Source organism: Oncorhynchus tshawytscha, linkage group LG12 (genome assembly GCF_018296145.1).
Source record: "Oncorhynchus tshawytscha isolate Ot180627B linkage group LG12, Otsh_v2.0, whole genome shotgun sequence".
Classification (NCBI taxonomy): Eukaryota; Metazoa; Chordata; class Actinopteri; order Salmoniformes; family Salmonidae; genus Oncorhynchus; species Oncorhynchus tshawytscha.
Genome location: NC_056440.1, coordinates 2,369,941 through 2,382,708, shown reverse-complemented (window position 1 = coordinate 2,382,708; position 12,768 = coordinate 2,369,941). Strand labels below are relative to the sequence as shown.

The following is a 12,768-nucleotide window of genomic DNA, read 5'->3' as shown; positions in this document are numbered from 1 at the left end:
CTGAGAGGTGCTTCCCCCCTCTTCTGAGAGCTGCTATCCCCCCCCTCCTCCTCTCTCTGAGAGGTGCTATCCCCCCCTTCTCCTCCTCTTCTGAGAGGTGCTATCCCCCCTCCTCCTCTTCTGGTGCTATCCCCCTCCTCTTCTGAGAGGTGCTATCCCCCTCCTCTTCTGAGAGGTGCTATCCCCTCCTCTTCTGAGAGGTGCTATCCCCCCCTCTTCTCCTCTTCTGAGAGGTGCTATCCCCCTCCTCCTCTTCTGAGAGGTGCTATCCCCCCCCCTCCTCCTCTTCTGAGAGGTGCTATCCCCCTCCTCCTCTTCTGAGAGGTGCTATCCCCCCTCCTCCTCTTCTGAGAGGTGCTATCCCCCTCCTCCTCTTCTGAGAGCTGCTATCCCCCTCCTCTTTCTGAGAGCTGCTATCCCCCTCCTCTTCTGAGAGGTGCTCTTCTGAGAGAGGTGCTATCCCCCTCCTCCTCTTCTGAGAGGTGCTATCCCCCTCCTCCTCTGAGAGGTGCTATCCCCCCTCCTCCTCTTCTGAGAGGTGCTATCCCCCCTCCTCCTCTTCTGAGAGGTGCTATCCCCCTCCTCTTCTCCTCTGAGAGCTGCTATCCCCCCCCTCCTCTTCTGAGAGGTGCTATCCCCCCCCCTCCTCTTCTGAGAGGTGCTATCCCCCTCCCCCCTCCTCTTCTGAGAGGTGCTATCCCCCCTCCTCCTCTTCTGAGAGGTGCTATCCCCCCCTCCTCCTCTTCTGAGAGGTGCTATCCCCCCTCCTCCTCTTCTGAGAGGTGCTGCCCCCCCTCCCCTGAGAGGTGCTATCCCCCCTCCTCCTCTTCTGAGAGATGCTATCCCCCCCTCCTCCTCTTCTGAGAGGTGCTATCCCCCCTCCTCCTCCTCTTCTGAGAGGTGCTATCCCCCCTCCTCTTCTGAGAGCTGCTATCCCCCCCTCCTCTGAGAGCTGCTATCCCCCTCCTCTCTTCTGAGAGCTGCTATCCCCCTGCTCCCCCTCCTCTTTCTGAGAGCTGCTATCCCCCCTCCTCCTTCTGAGAGCTGCTTCCCCCTGAGAGCTGCTATCCCCCTCCTCCTCTTCTGAGAGGTGCTATCCCCCCCTCCTCTCTTCTGAGAGGTGCTATCCCCCCCTCCTCCTCTTCTGAGAGGTGCTATCCCCCCCCTCCTCCTCTTCTGAGAGGTGCTATCCCCCTCCTCCTCTTCTGAGAGGTGCTATCCCCCCTCCTCCTCTTTGAGAGGTGCTATCCCCCCCTCCTTTCTGAGAGCTGCTATCCCCCTCCTCTTCTGAGAGCTGCTATCCCCCCCTCCTCCTCTTCTGAGAGCTGCTATCCCCCCTCCTCCTCTTCTGAGAGCTGCTATCCCCCCCTCTCTTCTGAGAGCTGCTATCCCCCTCCTCTTCTGAGAGCTGCTATCCCCCTCCTCTTCTTCTGAGAGCTGCTATCCCCCTCCTCTTTCTGAGAGGTGCTATCCCCCCTCCTCTGCTGAGAGGTGCTATCCCCCTCCTCCTCTTCTGAGAGGTGCTATCCCCCTCCTCTTCTGAGAGGTGCTATCCCCCTTCTGAGAGGTGCTATCCTCCTCCTTCTGAGAGGTGCTATCCCCCCCTCCTCTTCTGAGAGGTGCTATCCCCCCTCCTCCTCTTCTGAGAGGTGCTATCCCCCCCTCTTCTGAGAGGTGCTCCTCCTCTTCTGAGAGGTGCTATCCCCCCTCCTCTTCTGAGAGGTGCTATCCCCCCTCCTCCTTCTGAGAGCTGCTATCCCCCCCCTCCTCTTCTGAGAGGTGCTATCCCCCCCTCTTCTCCTCTTCTGAGAGGTGCTATCCCCCCTCCTCTTCTGAGAGGTCCCCCCTCCTCTTCTGAAGTGGGGGCGAGGTGCTATCCCCCTCCTCTTCTGCAGAGGTGCTATCCCCCAGACAGACATCCTCTTCTGACAGAGGTGCTTAGATCCCCCAGACAGACCTCTTTAGATCTGACAGGTGCTATCCCCCTCCTGCTCTTGATGACAGGTGCTACCCCCTCCTCCTCTTCTGAGAGACATGTGATCGACACCCCATGCAGTTAGATCCTCTTCTGAGAGGTGCTATCCCCCCCTCCTCCTCTTCTGAGACAGACATGTGCTATCCCCCAGACATGCAGTCAGACATGCAGTTTCGACACGCAGAGAGTTAGATCGACACTACATGCAGACAGACATGCAGTTTGATCCCCATGCAGTTACGCAGATCGATAGACATGCAGACAGACAGACAGACATGCAGTTAGACATGCAGACAGACATGCAGTTAGATCGACACGCAGACAGACAGACAGACAGACATGCAGACAGACCGACATGCCGTATCGTTGTGTTCATCTGTCAACCAAGAAAGCCTGCCCTACACAATCTGCCGAGAAGAGGCCAGGTCTGTTTAGTGAATACTATAGTAATGACATAGTAGTAAAGGAGTAACATGCTCCATTCAACCACTGCATTAGTGAAGATCTCAGGTAGTAATGAAGGATTTAACACAGAGCCTCGTTTTACTCCGACTCAAATGGCTTGGGAGGGAACAGGGCCCCCCTAGAGCGCTATAGAGGGAACAGGGCCCCCTAGTGCACTATAGAGGGAACAGGGCCCCTAGTGCACTATAGAGGGAACAGGGCCCCCTAGTGCACTATATAGGGAACAGGGCCCCCTAGAGCGCTATAGAGGGAACAGGGCCCCCTAGTGCACTACAGAGGGAACAGGGCCCCCTAGTGCACTACAGAGGGAACAGGGCCCCCTAGAGCGCTATAGAGGGAACAGGGCCCCCTAGTGCACTATAGAGGGAACAGGGTCCCCTAGAGCGCTATAGAGGGAACAGGGCCCCCTAGTGCACTATAGAGGGAACAGGGCCCCCTAGTGCGCTATAGAGGGAACAGGGCCCCCCTAGTGCACTATAGAGGGAACAGGGCCCCCTAGTGCGCTATAGAGGGAATAGAGTGCCATTTGGGACACGGTGGGACTTTATGAAATACAGAGAATTAATTATGCTCGTTTCCAAAGGAAAAAAGATCCCCAGAGACGTGGAATAGGACACAGGGTATTTATTTTCCAGGTTTACATGTCATGGCAGAGATGTAAAATAACAGATTGATATCATCAACATTAGCAGAAAAGCTTTGTTCAAGTCAACTCCTTCAACATGACAGACAGCCAGACCACGAAGGCTTGGTTTCAACCTCCATATACACCAAGTGTACAGAACACCTGCTCTTACCATGCCAGGTGAATCCAGGTGAAAGATATGATCCCTTATTGATGTCACCTATTAAATCCACTTCAGTGTAGATGAAGGGGAGGAGACGGGGTTAAAGAAGGATTTTTAAGTATTGAGACAATTGAAACATGGATTGTGTATGTGTGCCATTCAGAGGGTGAATGGGGCAAGACCAAATATTGAAGTGCCTTTGAACGGGGTATGGTAGTAGGTACCAGGCCCACCGGTTTGTGTCAAGAACTGCAACGCTGCTGGGTTTTTCCACAGTCAACAGTTTCCTGTGTGTATCAAGAATTGTCCACCACCCAAAGGACATCCAGACAACTAGACACAACTGTGGGAAGTTGGAGTCAACATGGGCCAGCATCCCTGTGGAACGCTTTGGACACCTTGTAGAGACCATACTCCAAAGAATGAATAAGGCTGTACTGAGGGAAAACAGGGGTTCAACTCAATATTAGGAAGGTGTTCCTAATGTTTTGTACACTCAGTGTATAATCTGGTTTAGCTACTAACAGAAACCTCAAAAACACTAAACAACCCAAATAACAAATCTTGATCTTTGTGGGGTTTTATTGTTGCTTGAAAGTGAAATTGTCAATTAAAAGGTTTTCTACTGATCAAAACAGAGGCGTATTTAAATTCATGGCAACAAGTCTTAAGTTCCCAGCAGTGTAACGGCCAAAATGGATAGGGCCACATTTAAATGTTTCTGACACTAGAAATACGAAAAGCATATTTATTACCATGGTAGCAATTGAAATGAATCACTGGAACTTATGGGAGAATCATCAGACCAAAGTTCACCTGACAAGACTGAATCTAAACATCACACGGTTGGTTTTATGCTCTTTTTACATTTTTCTGTACTTTTCACCCCATTTGTTGATCACGAAATCTGAAAATACTCTGGATACATTCAGTAACATGTTAATAAGAATATTCCTGGAAAACGTGGGGTAGATGAAACACAAGACAAAACGATTACAAGGGTCTGAGTGAGAAGACTACCTGGGGTGTATCCAAGTGGCAACACACCTCTCCACAGTTCACAAGACATTTCAATGCACTTTTATGACTCAACGAACAGTCTTCAGCTATCAGGCGTTTTTCCTCCTCTCCCAGCTGTGAGGAACTAGAGGACACTTGTTCTTTCGTCTTGAAACACAACCCTGCATCCCCACCGTCACACAATGACTGTTGTTGTTTCACCCAGTCCAGAAACAGTCCATTATGAATCTCAACCTGGGTCAGGTGGGCTTGAACTGAAAGCCTGGTTTTTTAACCATGTCATCTTGTAGCTGTACATCAAACAACAGTGATTCTAAACATGGACACTATGTGACATGAGCTTTATGATATGAAAATATCAAGTCCACATTTGGACTCAACAGGTGTTTGGTTTGCTTGTGTGACATCAAAGCGGTATTCATTATAATCCTCAACATCTCATCTTTCAAAATACATAAAAACACCTCTTAATTTACAGCTTTAACCTCAATCAGACGACAGAAAGTTGCCCAATTACCTGGAGAGATGGGGGCAACTAACTTGTTGTTGAGTGGGGTGGTCATGTTCAGAACAGCTGTCAGTCAGAACACAGAGCTGTGAAGTACAGAGCCTCTGACATGTCTGTCATGTGACTGTCATGTGACTGTCATGTGACTGTCATGTGACTGGACAGTCACTGCGTTCCAACCTAGGTGCCCAAATCTGCCGTTTCATCCTGTATACAGATATGAGTGTAAAGGGCTATATTATACAAGAGTAATATTCGATAGAAACATTCATTTTACAATTTAAAAAAACAAACATTTGCAAAATAAAATAAAACGATTGGAGGGTAAAATAAATTCTCCATTTCAGTCATCACAGAATCAAAGCTTCTGCAACATATCTGATATAAAATCCCATCATCCTCAGCGAGACTAATTGCATTTATTCGCAGAATATACTGTGATCCCAACAACCCCACTAAACACAGAATATACTGCGATCCCAACGACCCCCACTAAACACAGAATATACTGCGATCCCAACGACCCCAACGACCCCCACTAAACACAGAATATACTGGGATCCCAATAACCCCCACTAAACACAGAATATACTGTGATACCAACGACCCCAACGACCCCCACTAAACACAGAATATACTGCGATCCCAACGACCCCCACTAAACACAGAATATACTGCGATCCCAACGACCCCAACGACCCCACTAAACACAGAATATACTGCGATCCCAACGACCCCACTAAACACAGAATATACTGCGATCCCAACGACCCCAACGACCCCCACTAAACACAGAATATACTGTGATCCCAACAACCCCACTAAACACAGAATATACTGTGATCCCAACAACCCCACTAAACACAGAATATACTGTGATCCCAACAACCCCACTAAACACAGAATATACTGCGATCCCAACAACCCCAACGACCCCCACTAAACACAGAATATACTGGGATCCCAATAACCCCCACTAAACACAGAATATACTGTGATACCAACAACACCACTAAACAAAGCTGCACATCAAATGTTGGAGTTCATATAAACCAATGTCATTGTAATGTTATATAAACCTATGGCCCATGGCGTAATGTTATATAAACCTTAATCTGGCCTACCAGGCTGGCTCTCTCTCATTCAAGATATTGAGCCAGTAGGTTATGTAGACCTATGTGGCCAAAGGCACTGTAACGTTGTACAGATGGCGTTGTAACGTTGTACAGATGGCGTTGTAACGTTGTACAGATGGCATAGTAACGGTAAATAGATAGAAAGCAAGTGTTGTTGGTCAAACTAAGAGGAAACGTAAAGACAACTCAAAGGGAACTACATGGATAATGTTTGTCGTGGCATCTCAACCTGGGTGACTTGGCATCTCAACCTGGCTGACTTGGCATCTCAACCTGGGTGACTTGGCATTAGACTGGCTGACTTGGCATCTCAACCTGGGTGACTTGGCATCTCAACCTGGGTGACTTGGCATTAGACTGGCTGACCCCAAACATCTCAACCTGGGTGACTTGGCATCTCAACCTGGCTGACTTGGCATCTCAACCTGGGTGACTTGGCATTAGACTGGGTGACTTGGCACAGACTGGGTGACTTGGCATCTCAACCTGGGTGACTTGGCATTAGACTGGCTGACTTGGCATCTCAACCTGGGTGACTTGGCATCTCAACCTGGCTGACTTGGCATCTCAACCTGGGTGACTTGGCATTAGACTGGGTGACTTGGCATTAGACTGGGTGACTTGGCATCTCAACCTGGGTGACTTGGCATTAGACTGGGTGACTTGGCATCTCAACCTGGGTGTCCCAATCTCAACCTGGGTGACTTGGCATTAGACTGGGTGACTTGGCATCTCAACCTGGGTGACTTGGCATCTCAACCTGGGTGACTTGGCATCTCAACCTGGGTGACTTGGCATCTCAACCTGGGTGACTTGGCATCTCAACCTGGGTGACTTGGCATCTCAACCTGGGTGACTTGGCATTAGACTGGGTGACTTGGCATTAGACTGGGTGACTTGGCATTAGACTGGGTGACTTGGCAATAAGTGTGATAGATGTCAGCAGTTACCACAGCAGAGATCTGAAATACCACAGACAGTTACTGGAGCAGAGATCTGTAACAACACAGACAGTTACTGGAGCAGAGATCTGTAACACCACAGACAGTTACTGGAGCAGAGATCTGAAACACCACAGACAGTTACTGGAGCAGTCTGTAACAACACAGACAGTTACTGGAGCAGAGATCTGAAACACCATGGACAGTTACTGGAGCAGAGATCTGATAAAACACAGACAGTTACTGGAGCAGAGATCTGAAACACCAAGACAGTTACTGGAAGAGATCTGTAACACCACAGACAGTTACTGGAGCAGAGATCTGAAACACCAGACAGTTACTGGAGCAGAGATCTGTAACACCAGACAGTTACTGGAGCAGAGATCTGAAACACCACAGACAGTTACTGGAGCAGAGATCTGAAACACCACAGACAGTTACTGGAGCAGAGATCTGAAATACCACAGACAGTTACTGGAGCAGAGATCTGAAACATCTCAGACCTTACTGAGCTTGAGCATCTCAAACACTGGACAGTTACTGGAGCAGAGATCTGAAACACCACAGACAGTTACTGGAGCAGAGATCTGAAACACCACAGACAGTTACTGGAGCAGAGATCTGAAACATCTCAGACAGTTACTGGGCAGAGATCTGAAACACCACAGACAGTTACTGGGCAGAGATCTGAAACACCACAGACAGTTACTGGAGCAGAGATCTGTCAACCTGACAGTTACTGGAGCATCTGAAACACCACAGACAGTTACTGGAGCAGAGATCTGAAACACCACAGACAGTTACTGGAGCAGAGATCTGTAACAACACAGACAGTTACTGGGCAGAGATCTGAAACACCACAGACAGTTACTGGAGCAGAGATCTGAAACACCACAGACAGTTACTGGGAGATCTGAAACACCACAGACAGTTACTGGAGCAGAGATCTGAAACACCACAGACAGTTACTGGAGCAGAGATCTGAAACACCACAGACAGTTACTGGAGCAGAGATCTGAAACACCACAGACAGTTACTGGAGCAGAGATCTGTAACAACACAGACAGTTACTGGAGCAGAGATCTGTAACAACACAGACAGTTACTGGAGCAGAGATCTGAAACACCACAGACAGTTACTGGAGCAGAGATCTGTAACAACACAGACAGTTACTGGAGCAGAGATCTGAAACACCACAGACAGTTACTGGAGCAGAGATCTGTAACACCACAGACAGTTACTGGAGCAGAGATCTGAAACACCAGACAGTTACTGGAGCAGAGATCTGTAACACCAGACAGTTACTGGAGCAGAGATCTGAAACACCACAGACAGTTACTGGAGCAGAGATCTGAAACACCACAGACAGTTACTGGAGCAGAGATCTGAAATACCACAGACAGTTACTGGAGCAGAGATCTGAAACACCAGACAGTTACTGGAGCAGAGATCTGAAACACCACAGACAGTTACTGGAGCAGAGATCTGAAACACCACAGACAGTTACTGGAGCAGAGATCTGAAACACCACAGACAGTTACTGGAGCAGAGATCTGTAACACCACAGACAGTTACTGGAGCAGAGATCTGAAACACCACAGACAGTTACTGGAGCAGAGATCTGAAACAACACAGACAGTTACTGGAGCAGAGATCTGTAACACCACAGACAGTTACTGGAGCAGAGATCTGAAACACCACAGACAGTTACTGGAGCAGAGATCTGAAACACCACAGACAGTTACTGGAGCAGAGATCTGTAACACCACAGACAGTTACTGGAGCAGAGATCTGAAACACCACAGACAGTTACTGGAGCAGAGATCTGAAACACCACAGACAGTTACTGGAGCAGAGATCTGAAACACCACAGACAGTTACTGGAGCAGAGATCTGTAACAACACAGACAGTTACTGGAGCAGAGATCTGAAACACCACAGACAGTTACTGGAGCAGAGATCTGAAACACCACAGACAGTTACTGGAGCAGAGATCTGTAACAACACAGACAGTTACTGGAGCAGAGATCTGAAACACCACAGACAGTTACTGGAGCAGAGATCTGTAACACCAGACAGTTACTGGAGCAGAGATCTGTATCGATGTTTGGCCACTTTGTAATGGAGTAGATACTATGGCCAGTGAAATGGCAGCAGAGAGAAGCCAGTGTGCATGGACAATGTTCTCTCCGAGCTCAAGCTACGAGTCACTAACCAGCTTCCATTGAAATGATTCTGTATGTAACTGATATAAGTGTGAAACAGGTCTGAAGAACCTTTCGCCGTAACCAGGTGACCAGTGGCCGAGTTAACTATGGCCGCTGTAATGGTATCAGAGAGAAGCTAGCGTATAGATCTAGCGTGATGCAGACATCTTGTGTTACTGGTAATGCCTCGTGTTAATTGTCCTTGGTATTTGTTCCTGTAGTCGGGGGACGGAGGGCGCAGCAGACGAGCCTAACTTCTGTTGTTACGTCGCGCTCTCACTAAACCAACGAGTGTTGACATCTTGAAAGGGGCACGGACACAAACCTGCAAACTAACGTTGGTGTTGGGATAATGTACATGTAATCTGACTCATGACTCTGTACTAAAGGTTTCTCAGTATAAATGGCTTTTAATTCCATGACAGACTGACCAGATGAAAGCTATGATCGCTTATTGATCTCGCTTGTTAAGTCAACTTCAATCCGTGTAGATGAAGGGGAGGAGACAGGTTGAAGAAGGATTTTTAAGCCTTGAGACTTGAGCCTTGAGACATGGATTGTGTATGTGTGCTATTCAGAGGGTGAATGGGCAAGACAACAGATTGAAGTGCCTTTGAACAGGGTATGGTAGTAGGAGCCAGGCGCACCAGTTTGTGTCAAGAACTGCAACGTTGCTGGGTTTACATGTGTGTGTCAAGAATGGTCCACCACCCAAAGGACATCCAGCAAATTTGACACAACTGTGGGAAGCATTGGAGACAACATGGGCCAGCATCCCTGTGGAACGCTTTGGACACCTTGTAGAGTCCATGTCCAGACGAATTGAGGCTGTTCTGGGGGCAAAAGGGGTACAACTCAATATTATTAACTTGCTCTTAATGTTTTTTTAGAAGAGAGAGAGACCGGGCCGTTGGGAGGAGCAGAGAGAGAGAGAGACCGGGCCGTTGGGAGGAGGAGAGAGAGAAAGAGACCGGGCCGTTGGGAGGAGGAGAGAGAGAGAGAGACCGGGCCGTTGGGAGGAGGAGAGAGAGCGAGAGACCGGGCCGTTGGGAGGAGGAGAGAGAGCGAGAGACCGGGCCGTTGGGAGGAGGAGAGAGAGCGAGAGACCGGGCCGTTGGGAGGAGGAGAGAGAGAGAGAGACCGGGCCGTTGGGAGGAGACGAGAGACCGGGCCGTTGGGAGGAGGAGAGAGAGAGAGAGACCGGGCCATTGGGAGGAGGAGAGAGAGAGCGAGAGACCGGGCCGTTGGGAGGAGGAGAGAGAGAGAGAGAGACCGGGCCGTTGGGAGGAGGAGAGAGAGACCGGGCCGTTGGGAGGAGGAGAGAGAGACCGGGCCGTTGGGAGGAGGAGAGAGAGAGAGAGAGACCGGGCCGTTGGGAGGAGGAGAGAGAGAGAGAGACCGGGCCATTGGGAGGAGGAGAGAGAGACCGGGCCGTTGGGAGGAGAGAGAGAGAGAAACCGGGCCGTTGGGAGGAGCAGAGAGAGAGAGAGACCGGGCCGTTGGGAGGAGCAGAGAGAGAGAGAGACCGGGCCGTTGGGAGGAGCAGAGAGAGAGAGAGACCGGGCCGTTGGGAGGAGGAGAGAGCGTTAGGTAGCCTAGTGGTTAAGAGAGTTGGGCCAGTAATTGAAAGGTCGCTGTTTGAATCCCAGAGCCGGCGAGGTGGAAAAATCTGCCATTCTGCCCTTGAGCAAGGCAGTTAACCCCCAACAACAACTGTGCCCCGGGCGCCGATGACGTGGAAATCGATTAAGGCAGCCGCCTGCACCTCTCTGATTGAGGGGTTAACCGTGGAACACACATTTCGGTTGAATGCATTCAGTTGTCTAACTGACGAGGTATCCCATCCTTATCTGTCTGTCCAGATACTGTAGTATTACCCCAACCTGTCCAGATACTGTAGTATTACCTCAACCTGTCCAGATACTGTAGTATTACCTCAACCTGTCCAGATACTGTAGTGTTACCTCAACCTGTCCAGATACTGTAGTATTACATCAACCAGTCCAGATACTGTAGTGTTACCTCAACCTGTCCAGATACTGTAGTGTTACCTCAACCTGTCCAGATACTGTAGTATTACATCAACCTGTCCAGATACTGTAGTATTACATCAACCTGTCCAGATACTGTAGTATTACCTCAACCTGTCCAGATACTGTAGTATTACCTCAACCTGTCCAGATACTGTAGTATTACATCAACCTGTCCAGATACTGTAGTGTTACCTCAACCTGTCCAGATACTGTAGTATTACATCAACCTGTCCAGATACTGTGGTATTACCTCAACCTGTCCAGATACTGTAGTATTACCTCAACCTGTCCAGATACTGTAGTATTACCTCAACCTGTCCAGATACTGTAGTGTTACCTCAACCTGTCCAGATACTGTAGTATTACCTCAACCTGTCCAGATACTGTAGTATTACCTCAACCTGTCCAGATACTGTAGTATTACCTCAACCTGTCCAGATACTGTAGTATTACCTCAACCTGTCCAGATACTGTGGTATTACCTCAACCTGTCCAGATACTGTGGTATTACCTCAACCTGTCCAGATACTGTAGTATTACATCAACCTGTCCAGATACTGTAGTATTACATCAACCTGTCCAGATACTGTAGTATTACCTCAACCTGTCCAGATACTGTGGTATTACCTCAACCTGTCCAGATACTGTCGTATTACCTCAACCTGTCCAGATACTGTAGTATTACCTCAACCTGTCCAGATACTGTAGTATTACCTCAACCTGTCCAGATACTGTGGTATTACCTCAACCTGTCCAGATACTGTAGTGTTACCTCAACCTGTCCAGATACTGTAGTGTTACCTCAACCTGTCCAGATACTGTAGTATTACCTCAACCTGTCCAGATACTGTAGTATTACCTCAACCTGTCCAGATACTGTGGTATTACCTCAACCTGTCCAGATACTGTAGTGTTACCTCAACCTGTCCAGATACTGTAGTGTTACCTCAACCTGTCCAGATACTGTAGTATTACCTCAACCTGTCCAGATACTGTAGTATTACATCAACCTGTCCAGATACTGTAGTATTACCTCAACCTGTCCAGATACTGTAGTATTACATCAACCTGTCCAGATACTGTAGTATTACCTCAACCTGTCCAGATACTGTAGTATTACCTCAACCTGTCCAGATACTGTAGTATTACATCAACCTGTCCAGATACTGTAGTATTACCTCAACCTGTCCAGATACTGTAGTATTACATCAACCTGTCCAGATACTGTAGTATTACCTCAACCTGTCCAGATACTGTAGTATTACCTCAACCTGTCCAGATACTGTAGTATTACCTCAACCTGTCCAGATACTGTAGTATTACCTCAACCTGTCCAGATACTGTAGTATTACCTCAACCTGTCCAGATACTGTAGTATTACCTCAACCTGTCCAGATACTGTAGTATTACATCAACCTGTCCAGATACTGTAGTATTACCTCAACCTGTCCAGATACTGTAGTATTACCTCAACCTGTCCAGATACTGTGGTATTACCTCAACCTGTCCAGATACTGTGGTATTACCTCAACCTGTCCAGATACTGTGGTATTACCTCAACCTGTCCAGATACTGTGGTATTACCTCAACCTGTCCAGATACTGTGGTATTACCTCAACCTGTCCAGATACTGTAGTATTACATCAACCTGTCCAGATACTGTAGTATTACCTCAACCTGTCCAGATACTGTAGT

At 48.5% G+C, this 12,768-nt stretch overlaps 1 long non-coding RNA gene across 9 annotated transcripts; it reads right to left on the bottom strand.

Annotated features, from left to right (window-relative positions):
* Nucleotides 1–3,714: 3,714 nt before the first annotated feature.
* On the bottom strand, nucleotides 3,715–6,980 carry LOC121847904. 9 transcript variants are annotated; one of them, XR_006084762.1, is made up of 4 exons: nucleotides 6,589–6,962; nucleotides 6,379–6,526; nucleotides 6,318–6,337; nucleotides 3,715–6,249 (listed from the first exon to the last, which is right to left on the bottom strand). It is a non-coding gene; the product is annotated as an uncharacterized LOC121847904 (long non-coding RNA). The 9 variants fall into 9 exon arrangements; XR_006084764.1 differs by lacking the exon at nucleotides 6,318–6,337 and adding an exon at nucleotides 6,274–6,317 and having other exon boundaries at nucleotides 3,715–6,229; XR_006084765.1 differs by lacking the exon at nucleotides 6,318–6,337 and adding an exon at nucleotides 6,296–6,317 and having other exon boundaries at nucleotides 3,715–6,229.
* Nucleotides 6,981–12,768: the final 5,788 nt, after the last annotated feature.